Here is a 12,399-nt window from a genome sequence, read left to right as displayed (position 1 = left end):
AGCACAAAATATATTTACTACTTTGATATTCTTTTAAAAAAGAAGTTGTAGATATTATGTCTGATGTGTGTTGGAGGTTGACCAAAAGAAAATGTACTTCTATCAAAAATAACATCTTCAGTAAATAATTTAAAGAAAGTGCAAAGAGATACTGCAGGAGGTAAGGTAAAAATGAAAGGCAGAAAGAGATCTTAGGTTACCTACTTTATACCTGTACACTGCTTGTTTCAAATGTATCTCCAGTTACTTCTACTTCTTGTTGTTGATTATGATAATTTTGTTTGTTTGTTTATTTGTTTATTTTAAATTTTAAGTGCTGTCACATTTGAATTCTGCAAATTAATTTGTCATTTGTCGCTTTTAGAGAAAATAGCATCTTCTAGCCTATAGCACTATATATATATATATATTATGCAGGATTGCTCCCCAGCAAAATCTGTTTTCTTATATCATTATATTCAAGACAGCTAATGGAGTCCATGAAGAGTCAAGAAGAACAGAAACAGGTCTTAAGATAATTGGTATATTTTTCAAAATCTATTTATAGACCTAGAGGAGAGCACTTTTCATGAAGAAAAAGGTAAGGTTATTGAATAAATTTAGTTCATCAAGCAAGATGATTCACTTTAAAAAGGGAAAGCAAGAGGAACAAGGCAGAAGAAAAAAAAAAAAAAGATAAAGAATGTATGATTTTGTGAAATTTTTAAATGTTACATGAGAGCCTAATTTCAGGATTTCATATTATAAGTAGCAGAACAAACATAAGAATTTATTGTTGCCATTTATTGTAAAAACTGGGTGAATGATACTGAACTATTTTCTTGTCTTTGTTTGAACTACTATAATTAATTCTAAACATATCTGGCTTATTGAAAAGGATGTAGAGCAATAGATTGTGCAAAGCTGACATCTCTGTGTACCATGATTCCTTTTTATTTATTTATTTATTTATTTATTTATTTATTTATTTATTTTCCACAGGGTTTGCCCATCTGGTCATACTACTACTCCAGTAGTATGATTAGGATGATTATGAAACACACAAACTGCTAAACCATTTACACTATCACAGAATCACAGAATTTCCTAGGTTAGAAGAGACCTCAAGGTCATCGAGTCCAACCTCCAACCTAACGCTAACAGCCCTCCACTAAACCATATCCCTAAGCTCTACATCTAAACGTCTTTTGAAGACTTCCAGGGATGGTGACTCCACCACTTCCCTGGGCAGCCTGTTGCAGTGCCTCACAACACTTTCAGTGAAGAAGTTCTTCCTAACATCTAACCTAAAACTCCCCTGGTGAAACTTAAACCCATTCCCCCTCGTCCTGTCACCAGGCACGTGGGAGAACAGGCCAACCCCCACCTCGCTACAGCCTCCCTTGAGGTACCTAAAAAGAGCGATAAGGTCGCCCCTGAGCCTCCTCTTCTCCAGGCTGAACAAGCCCAGCTCCCTCAGCCGCTCCTCGGAGGACTTGTTCTCCAGGCCCCTCACCAGCTTCGTCGCCCTTCTCTGCACCCACTCAAGCACCTCGATGTCCTTCTTGTAGCGAGGGGCCCAAAACTGAACACAGTACTCGAGGTGCGGCCTCACCAGAGCTGAGTACAGGGGGACGATCACCTCCCTAGCCCTGCTGGTCACGCTGTTCCTAATACAAGCCAGGATGCCGTTGGCCTTCTTGGCCACCTGAGCACACTGCTGGCTCATATTCAGCCAACTGTCAACCATCACTCCCAGGTCCTTCTCTGCCTGGCAGCTTTCCAACCATTCCTCTCCCAGTCTGTAGCTCTGCTTGGGGTTATTGCGCCCCAGCTGCAGGACCCGGCACTTGGCCTTGTTAAACTTCATGCAGTTGACCTCAGCCCATCGGTGCAGCCTATCCAGATCCTCCTGCAGAGCTTTCCTACCCTCAAGCAGATCGACACACGCACCTAACTTGGTGTCATCTGCGAACTTACTGAGGGTGTACTCGATGCCCTCATCCAGATCATCAATGAAGATATTAAAGAGGACCGGCCCCAGCACCGAGCCCTGGGGGACGCCACTAGTGACTGGCCTCCAACTGGACTTGACTCCATTCACCACGACTCTTTGGGCCCGGCTATCCAGCCACTTTCTAACCCAACGAAGCGTACGCCAGTCCAAGCCAAGAGCAGCCAGTTTCTTGAGGAGAATGCTGTGGGAAACGGTGTCAAAAGCCTTGCTGAAGTCAAGGTAGACCACATCCACAGCCTTTCCCTCATCCACCCAGCGCGTCACTTTGTCATAGAAGGAGATCAGGTTCGTCAGGCATGACCTGCCTTTCATAAAGCCATGCTGACTGGGCCTGATCGCCTGCTTCCCCTTCAAGTGCTGCGTGATGACTCTCAGGAGGATCTGCTCCATGAGCTTTCCTGGCACTGAGGTCAAACTGACAGGCCTGTAGTTTCCCGGGTCTGCCCTCCGGCCCTTCTTGTAGATGGGCGTCACGTTTGCTAGCCGCCAGTCGATTGGGACCTCCCCCGATAGCCAGGACTGTTGATAAATGATGGACAGTGGCTTGGCCAGCTCCTCTGCCAGTTCCCTCAGTACCCTTGGGTGGATCCCATCCGGCCCCATCGACTTGTGCACATCTAAGTGCCGTAGCAGGTCACCAACCAGTTCTTCATGGATAATGAGGGCCACATCCTGTTCCCCATCCTATTCCACCAGCTCAGGGTACTGGGTATCCAGAGAACATCCGGTACTACATGAGATGTTACAGGTACCATACATTTTATCAACAACTGCATAGAGCTGAGTAAGTGCTGGTTGACCATCTCAGTCTAAACTGGTGTCCTAAACCCCAAAACAGTAATAGTATCCTTTTTTAATAAATAAATAAATAAATAAATAAATAAATAAATAAATAATAGCATCTGTCTCCACTCCTTAGAGAGAATCCAAGAATCATAGAATATACCAATCTTGAAGGGACTCAAAAGGATAAAGTCCATCTCATGGCTCTGCAGTGGACTACCTAAAAGTTAAATTAAGAATGTTAAACCAAAAAAGTTCAACCAAGTATGTCCAAGAATGTTGTCCAAACACTTGAACTCCACCAGGCTTGCTGCTATGACCACTTCCCTGAGGAACATGTTCCAGTGACCAGTCACTCAGCTGGTGAAGAAACTTTACCTAATATCAAAACTGAACCTCCCCAGATGCAGCTTCATGATGTTTCTTCAAGTCCCATCATTGCTAACCAGAGAGAACAGATCAGCACCTGCCCCTCTGCTCCCGCTCATGAGGAGGTCATAGGCCACCATGAGGTCAGTCTCCTCTTCCCTAAGTTGAACAAACCAAAGGATCTCAAATACTCCTCATAGGTCTTACCCTCCACAATTTTCATCATTTTTGTTGATCTCCTTTGGATACTCTTTAGTAGTTTTATACCCTCCTTATATTACGGTGCCCAAAACTGTACAAGGTACTTAATATTGTTGATGCAGCCTAGGATACAGTTCTCCTTCTGAGCTGAAAACATACACTACTGGCTCACGTTGAACTTCTCACCCACCAGAACCCCCAAGTCCTTCTCCACAGGACAGCTCTCAATGAGTTCTTTTTCCAGTCTGTATTCAAGCCTGGGATAGCCTCAGCCCAGGTGCAGCACCTTACACTTGGATTTCTTGAACATTATTAGGTTCACATGGTCCCACTTCTCAAGCTTGTGCACGTCCCTTTGGATGTCTTCCCTTCCTTCTGCTGTATCAGCAGCACCATTCAGCTTGGTATCATCTGTAAACTTGCTGAAGGTGCACTCAATCTCACTGCCTATGCCACTGATACAGATATTAAACAACACTGGTTTCAAGATGGACCCAGAGGGATACTATTCTGCATCATCCTCCATCTGTATATAGAACCACTGGTCACAGCTTTCTGAGTGCAGCCATCCAGACAATTTCTTGTTGACTGAATAGTCCACCCCACAAATCCATATGTCTCCAAATTAGAGAGCTGTTTAGGACTGTATCAAAGGCCTTACAGAAGTCCAGGTGAATGACATCAGTCAGTCTTCCCTTGTCAGCTGTTGCTGTCACTCCATCACAGAAGGCCACCAGATTGGTTAGACATGATTCGCCCTTGGTGAAGCCATGCTATCTCATATCACTTCCTTGTCTTGCTCATGCCTTAACGTTGCTTCCTGGTGCATCTATTCCATGATCCTCCCTGGCAGAGAGGGGAGGCTCACCAGTCTGTAGTTCCCTGTGTCTTCCTTAAGTACGAGCAGAAAGAAGTAGCTAAGTGTTCTGGACTGACCACAATCCCCATTCCCCACCTCACTGCAGCACTTGAATGGGGAGGAGCTTGAAGGGAAAGGGGGAAGATGTTTTTGGCTTTATCTTTGTTGCTCACCATCACACTCTATTTTTAATTGGTGATATATTACAATATTTTCCCTCAATTTTCTGTTATATTTTGTGATATTACGATAGATGAAACTCATTTTCTTTTATTAACAGGCAACGGACAGGGTCTCTTTTTGTGTGTGTGTGACACTGAAGAGCTCAACTATTCTCCAAACTAAGTATGATGAGGTCTTATCACCAGGGATATGTAATACCAATATCTGATGTTTTGGACAAACTAAGGCATTTTCTATGTGACACTCTGAAGACACATTTTTATTTAGTAGTTTGTATTTAATAAACAAGGACTTGAATTGATCTTTATGAATAATTCAGCTAGCCATCTTTCAACAGAAGGAACTTTGCAAAAACAATTGAGATATTTCTTTATATACATTGACCAGAAGAAACTATGTTGGGTGATTTTAACAGGATAATGTGTAACAACATTTCTTCACCAGGTAAATAATGACTCTTCCTTGACTGATACAGTAAGATTCTTCAATGAAAACATATTGATACACCATTAAACGGGAGGAAGTATTAGAGCAATACACCAGAAAGACATGGAAGTAATTGAATGAGTCCATAGGAGGGCCACAAGGATGTGCAAAGGACTGGAGCACCTCTCCTATGAAGACAGGCCAAGGGATGTAAGGCTGTTCATCCTGTAGAAGAGAAGGCTCTAAGGAGACCTAGGTAGTGGCTTTCCAATACCTAAAGATGTCTACAGAAAAGCTGGAGAGGGACTCTATCAGGCAGTGTAGTGGTAAGGGTGAATGACTTTAAGCTAAAAGGGGATAGGTTTAGTTTAGATATAAGGAGGAAATTCTTTGCTCAGGGGGTGGAATGGAACAAGTTGTCCAGAGAAGCTGTGGATGCCCCATCCCTGGAAGTGTTCATTGCCATTGGTAATGACTCTTGTTCTGAAAGCAATCTGCTTCCATTTCATGAGAATGCTTATAGGATACTGAGAAATTCATAACAGGATAATTGGCAAAGCTGTTAATTTCCAAACATGGATCTTGAGCAAGATCGTAATCACCACTTATTTCTATGCAAATGATAAAAAGAGTTATGAATCATCTCTGTCAAAAACTGGCTTAGTTACTGTCTGCTAGTTTTTTCTTCAGTTGCAATGGAAATGAACTCATCCCAATGATTCTCCCTCTCTCTCTCTCTCTATGTATATATATATTTAAGTAATCCATTCAGAGATTAATCGATTCTTCAGAAGTAAAGCCTTCTATCAAGTTATCCCATGAAAATGTTTCCACTGTCAGATATCTAGTGTTCTTATTACATATATACAGTTGCAAACATAAGCTGAGTGGAAGCAAGAAACAAATAACAGCAACAGCTTTGTTTCTCTGTAACTGAGATTATACATAATAACTCACAATGTAAAAGAACATCCACACAAGGTAGGGCATGAGGTTTCCTGAATTCAGGATTTTGAGTTCTAACAATCTTGTCTTAATAAAAGAGAAATAGTTTACAGAGTCTGTAGCTTCTGAGAACCAACCCCATATCTCATCATCTTATTGTACATTTACAGACAACTCACGCTAACTTCTTTCACTAATTTTCCCATCCCGTAACATGATGTATAACATCTACTTACAAAATTGTGGTGAAGACTGATCATATAATTTTTGTAATGTGCTATATGGGTATTAAATATAATTACTCTTAAATTACATTTTTACTTGTGTTTCCATAGTTTTGTGTGTTGATTTTAATCAGTTGTGAGGTTTGGTGCCTGTTCATTAGCAGAAGAAACATTGATAAATTGTATGATTTTATAAATTAATGCAATGGTCTTTCTCCTCACAACAGCATACTATCTCTTCTTCCAGATAGTAAGAACATTAAACTACAAATTGTGTAATATGTCTCTGTTTGCAGAGATGGCATAATAGTCTTTGCATTGTAAATTAGAATCATCTAATAGAAAAAGAAATAGAGAGAGATTAATACTTCAAAGCAATTACATTCGATATCAACTAATTTTGGAAACTTCACAGACTCATTGGACTCATCTGTTTCAGTTGATAATTTAGAAAAAAAATCCTTGTCTTGATGACACTGAATAATGGGTTAGATGGGTATGTGTGATATGGTAAGAGAAACATGAAGCAAAGTTTTGTTAGTCTACCTGGAAAAAAGAAATGAACACAGAAGTTCAGCCAGAGGCTGACTATGGATTTCATTGTAATGACAGAGACATGAAAATAAATAAATAAACAAACAAATAAATAAATAAAAAATCAAAGTAGGTTACCACTTCTATAGTCTATTTTAATATATAATTTTGTCCCCCAAATTAATATATGTATACATATATATACTTTATATTTCTGATTTTTTTTTTGTTGTTATATTATGCAAAAGTATTATCAATGTGAATGTAGAAAATAAGTCCAGCTGCAAAACCTGATAAGAAGATATTTCTGTAAATTTTTGTAAAAATCTGTCACCATAATTTTAAGTATTTCTGTCTGATTTACAGTTAGGAATAAGGATACAGATATATCTCCTTGGAATTCTGTAGGACCTTTGACATGGTCCTACACAACATACTAATCTCTAAATTGGAAAGATATGGATTTGAAGGGTGGACATCCCAGTGGATAAGGAATTGGCTCAATGGCTGCACTCAGAGAGTAGTGGTCAATGGTTCTATGTCCAGGTGGACGATAATGATGAATTATCCTCCACCTGGAATTATCAGTCCTTCAGGGGTTTGTCTCAGGACTGTTGTTTTTCCATATCTTCATCACTGACAAACAAGAGATTGAGTGCACCCTCAGCAAGTTTGCAGATGACACCAAGCTGAGTGGTGTGGTTTATACCAAAGAAGGAAGAGATGCCATTCAAAGGTACCTGGACAGGCTGGAGAAGTGAGCCCATGTTGAACCTAATGAGGTTCAACAAGTCCAATTGCAAGGTGCTGCACCTGGGTTGGTGCAATCACAGACAGGAATAGAGAATGGGAGAACTCATTGAGAGAAGTCCTATGAAGGACTTGGGGTTTCTGGCTGATGAAAGACTCACAATGAGCCAGCAGTATGCACTTGCACCTTAGAAAGCCAACTGCATCCTGGGCTGCATCAGAAGAGGTGTGACCAACAAGTTGAAGAAGGTACCCCTCTTTTCTGCACTTATGAGGCCCCACCTGGACTACTGCATCCAGGTTTGGGACCCCCAGCGCAAGAACGATATGGACCTTTTAGACTTAGTCCATCTCACAGAGGCCACAAAGATGATCAGAGGGCTGGTGCACCTGTCCTGTGAAGAAGACATGAAAGAGCTGGGGCTGTTCAACCTGAAGAAACGAAGGCTCCAGGGAGACCTCACTGCAGCCTTTCAAAATTTAAAATTATCTCATATAAAAGAGTGAGAAAGACTCTTTACTTGGGTAGATAATGATAGAACAAGAGGGGATGGTCTTAAATTAGAAGAGGATAGGTTTAGAATAGACATCAGGAGGAAATTCTGTAAGGGTGGTGAGACACTGGAATAGATTGCCCAGAGAAGTTATGGATGCCCCACCCCTGGAGGTGTTCAAGGCCATGCTGGATGGGGCTTTGGCTAATGTGATCTAGTGGTTGGCATCCTTGCCTACATCAGGGGGTTTGGAGTTTGTTGATCTTTAATGTCCCTTCCAACCCGAGCCATTCTCTGATAACGTCAAGATAATGATTCCCTTTCTAATTATTCACCCCTGGACAATTCCCCTTCCATTAAAAGGTGCCTTCCAGCACCTAAAGGCAGCCTACAAGAAGGTTGTAGAGGGACTTAATAAGCCACTGTCATGAGAGGACAAGGAGTAATGACTTCAAACTAAAAGAGGGTGTATTTAGATTAGGTATTAAGAAGATATTCTTTACTATGAGGCACTCGTAGTAAAGGCACTGGAGCAGGTTGCCTAGAGAGGTTGTGGATGCCCCATCCCTGGAAGTGTAGAAGGCCAAATAAGATGGCACTGTCGGCATCTTGATCTAGTGGGAGGTGTCCCACTAGACGCCTAAGTGCAATGGAACATATACCAAACCAGATACTTATTAATATGTATTGTCTAAAATATCTGAATCTCAAAAAATTACTGAATTTTTGATTATGTAGAGTTTTCACTTCTGTTTTCCTGCTTCTGTTGCTAACTTAATGACTTTTCTATTACCCATGATGTTCATGTGAGTTCTAAGTTTTAATGGCTTTTGAGTAAGAAAAGGAAAACATAAAAAGAAAATGCATAACAATCAGCAGTGGAATGTGGGGAAGTTATTTGAATTATGCTTTATCTTTCAAAAATACTATTTGATCCTTTTAGAGATAGGGGAGTTAAAATTTTCATTTTCTTAGGGAAAGACCCACAGTTTCCACTAAACAAAAATAAATAAATAAATAATAAGCTCATGTGTTGAAGGATTTTTTGAAACAGCAAAAATCCCATTTTGCATCCCATTCAGCTTGCAGCTGAGCAAACCAAGCTACCAGAACAACTATGAGAAGTTCCCATGACAGTGTTCCCACATCGCCCAATTGAGGAATTTAGAAAAATATTGTTACCAGCATCCGTCTTCAAGGACAAGGTCTACGTGACTGCTAGTCACAAGGGGGTTGTTTTCTTGCAGGTGGGGTTGTTTTCTTGCAGTTGTTTGTCTGAGTGCTTTTGACCAATAATCTTGTGTGAGACACTATCCGCCCCTGTTAAGTTCACTATAAAAGTTAGGCTATTCGGGCAATAAAATGGAGCATGATCTGACTCTACGTGTGTCTGTCGTGCTTTCGGCCGTGCTTCCTGCAACACTCATGTATTTTAATTCTGAGTGAGGTAAATTGAAGATTTTTCTCTTATTTCCATTGACACTTTTAACTCTTTATTAATTTTTTGTTGTACTACGATGTTAAGAAATGCAAAGCCTGCTGTTCTCAATAGTATATATACAAATAAGTTAGATGGCTGCATTTATACATATACATACATATACATACATATGTATATATATATATATTCCCCCCTTCAGGGGTGGATGGGTGGTAATCAAATCCTTCAGGAAGCACATGCAATTAAATGGTTGTAGATATGATAAGTAACTCTGACTATTACCCCCTTCTGATAGTCCAGGCGGGCAGTGATAACATCGAAGAGAGAAGCCTCAAGGCTATCAAAAGGGACTTTAGGGGACTGGGTCGGTTAGTGGATGGAGCGGGAGTGCAGGTGGTGTTTTCGTCCATCCCTATGGTGGCAGGGAGGAGTTCAGAGAGGACACGGAAAGCCCACCTGTTAAACACGTGGCTCCGGGGCTGGTGCCAACGCAGAAATCTTGGGTTTTTTGATCATGGGGCACTTTACTCAGCACCTGGCCTGATGGCCGCAGACGGGTCCCTATCTTTTAGGGGAAAAAGGATCCTGGGCCAGGAACTGGCAGGGCTCATTGAGAGGGCTTTAAACTAGGTAGGAAGGGGGATGGGGCTGAGGCTAGGATTGTTGGGGCTGTGCCAGGGGGAACAATGGCAAGGCCGGAGGATAAGGCATTGGCCATCTGAAGTGCATCTACACCAATGCACGCAGCATGGGTAACAAACAGGAGGAGCTGGAAGCCATCATGCGGCAGGCAGGCTACGACTTGGTTGCCATCACGGAGACGTGGTGGGACCAGTCTCATGACTGGAGTGCTGCAATGCCTGGCTATAAACTCTATAGAAGGGACAGGCAGCATAGAAGGGGTGGTGGTGTGGCCCTCTATATTAGAGAGTCTTTCGAGGTTGTAGAACTCGAGGTTGGGAATGACAAGGTCGAGTCCCTTTGGGTTAGGATCGGCAGGGACAACAAGGCTAGTGTCCTGGTCGGGGTCTGCTATAGACTGCCGAACCAGGATGAGGAGACGGATGAGGAATTCTACAGGCAGCTGACAGAGGTTGCAAAATCATCAGCTCTTGTACTCGTGGGGGACTTCAACTTCCCTGACATATCCTGGAAGCACAACACAGGCCAGAGAAAGCAGTCTAGGAGGTTTCTGGAGAGCGTGGAAGATAGCTTCCTGACGCAGCTGGTTAGTGAACCTACCAGGGGTGGTGCCCTGCTAGACCTTCTCTTCACAAACAGAGAAGGACTGGTGGAGGACGTGATCGTCGGGAGCTGTCTTGGGCAGAGTGACCACGCAATGGTGGAGTTCACTATTCTTGGCGAGACCAGGAAGGGGACCAGTAAAACCGCTGTATTGGACTTTCGGAGGGCTGACTTTGAGCTGCTCAGGACACTAGTTGGTGGAGTCCCTTGGGAGGTGGTTCTGAAGGGCAGAGGGGTCCAGGAAGGCTGGGCGCTCTTCAAGAGGGAAGTCTTAATGGCGCAGGAACGGTCTGTCCCCACGTGCCCAAAGACGAGCTGGCGGGGAAGAAGACCGGCCTGGCTCAACAGAGAATTGTGGCTTGATCTTAGGAGGAAAAAGAGGGTTTATAAGCTTTGGAAAAGTGGGCAGGCCACTAAGGAGGACTTTAAAGAAGTAGCGAGGCTCTGCAGGGACAAAATTAGGAAGGCCAAAGCTCATCTGGAGCTCAATTTGGCTACTGCCGTTAAAGATAACAAAAAACGTTTCTATAAATACATCAACACAAAAAGGAGGACTAAGGAGAATCTCCATCCTTTACTGGATGCGGGGGGAAAATTAGTTACAAGAGATGAGGAAAAGGCGGAGGTGCTCAATGCCTTCTTTGCCTCAGTCTTTAGCGGCAATACCGGATGTTCTCTGGATACTCAGTACCCTGAGATGGTGGAAGGGGATGGGGAGCAGGATGTGGCCCTCATTATCCATGAAGAACTGGTTGGTGACCTGCTACGGCACTTAGATGTGCGCAAGTCGATGGGGCCGGATGGGATCCACCCAAGGGTACTGAGGGAACTGGCAGAGGAGCTGGCCAAGCCACTGTCCATCATTTATTAGCAGTCCTGGCTATCGGGGGAGGTCCCAGTTGACTGGTGGCTAGCAAATGTGACGCCCATCTACAAGAAGGGCCGGAGGGCAGACCTGGGAAACTACAGGCCTGTCAGTTTGACCTCAGTGCCAGGAAAGCTCATGGAGCAGATCCTCCTGAGAGTCATCACGCAGCACTTGCAGGGGAAGCAGGCGATCAGGCCCAGTCAGCATGGCTTTATGAAAGGCAGGTCATGCCTGACGAACCTGATCTCCTTCTATGACAGAGTGACGCGCTGGGTGGACGGGGGAAAGGCTGTGGATGTGGTCTACCTTGACTTCAGCAAGGCTTTTGAAACCGTCTCCCACAGCATTCTCCTCAAGAAACTGACTGCTCTTGGCTTGGACTGGCGCACGCTTTGTTGGGTTAGAAAGTGGCTGGATAGCCGGGCCCAAAGAGTCGTGGTGAATGGAGCCAAGTCCAGTTGGAGGCCAGTCACTAGTGGCGTTCCCCAGGGCTCGGTGCTGGGGCCAGTCCTCTTTAATATCTTCATCGATGATCTGGACGAGGGCATTGAGTACACCCTCAGTAAGTTTGCAGATGACACCAAGTTAGGTGCGTGTGTCGATCTGCTTGAGGGTAGGAAAGCTCTGCAGGAGGATCTGGATAGGCTGCATCGATGGGCTGAGGTCAACTGCATGAAGTTCAACAAGGCCAAGTGCCGGGTCCTGCACCTGGGGCGCAATAACCCCAAGCAGAGCTACAGGCTGGGAGAGGAATGGTTGGAGAGCTGCCAGGCAGAGAAGGACCTGGGAGTGATGGTGGATAGTCAGCTGAATATGAGCCAGCAGTGTGCTCAGGTGGCCAAGAAGGCCAACGGCATCCTGGCTTGTATCAGGAACAGTGTGACCAGCAGGGCTAGGGAGGTGATCGTCCCCCTGTACTCAGCTCTGGTGAGGCCGCACCTCGAGTACTGTGTTCAGTTTTGGGCCCCTCGCTACAAGAAGGACATCGAGGTGCTCGAGCGGGTGCAGAGAAGGGCGACAAAGCTGGTGAGGGGCCTGGAGAACAAGTCCTCCGAGGAGCGGCTGAGGGAGCTGGGCTTGT

Source organism: Aythya ferina (assembly GCF_964211825.1).
Source record: "Aythya ferina genome assembly, chromosome: Z".
NCBI lineage: Eukaryota > Metazoa > Chordata > Aves > Anseriformes > Anatidae > Aythya > Aythya ferina.
Note: the sequence above shows the minus strand (reverse complement) of the source record.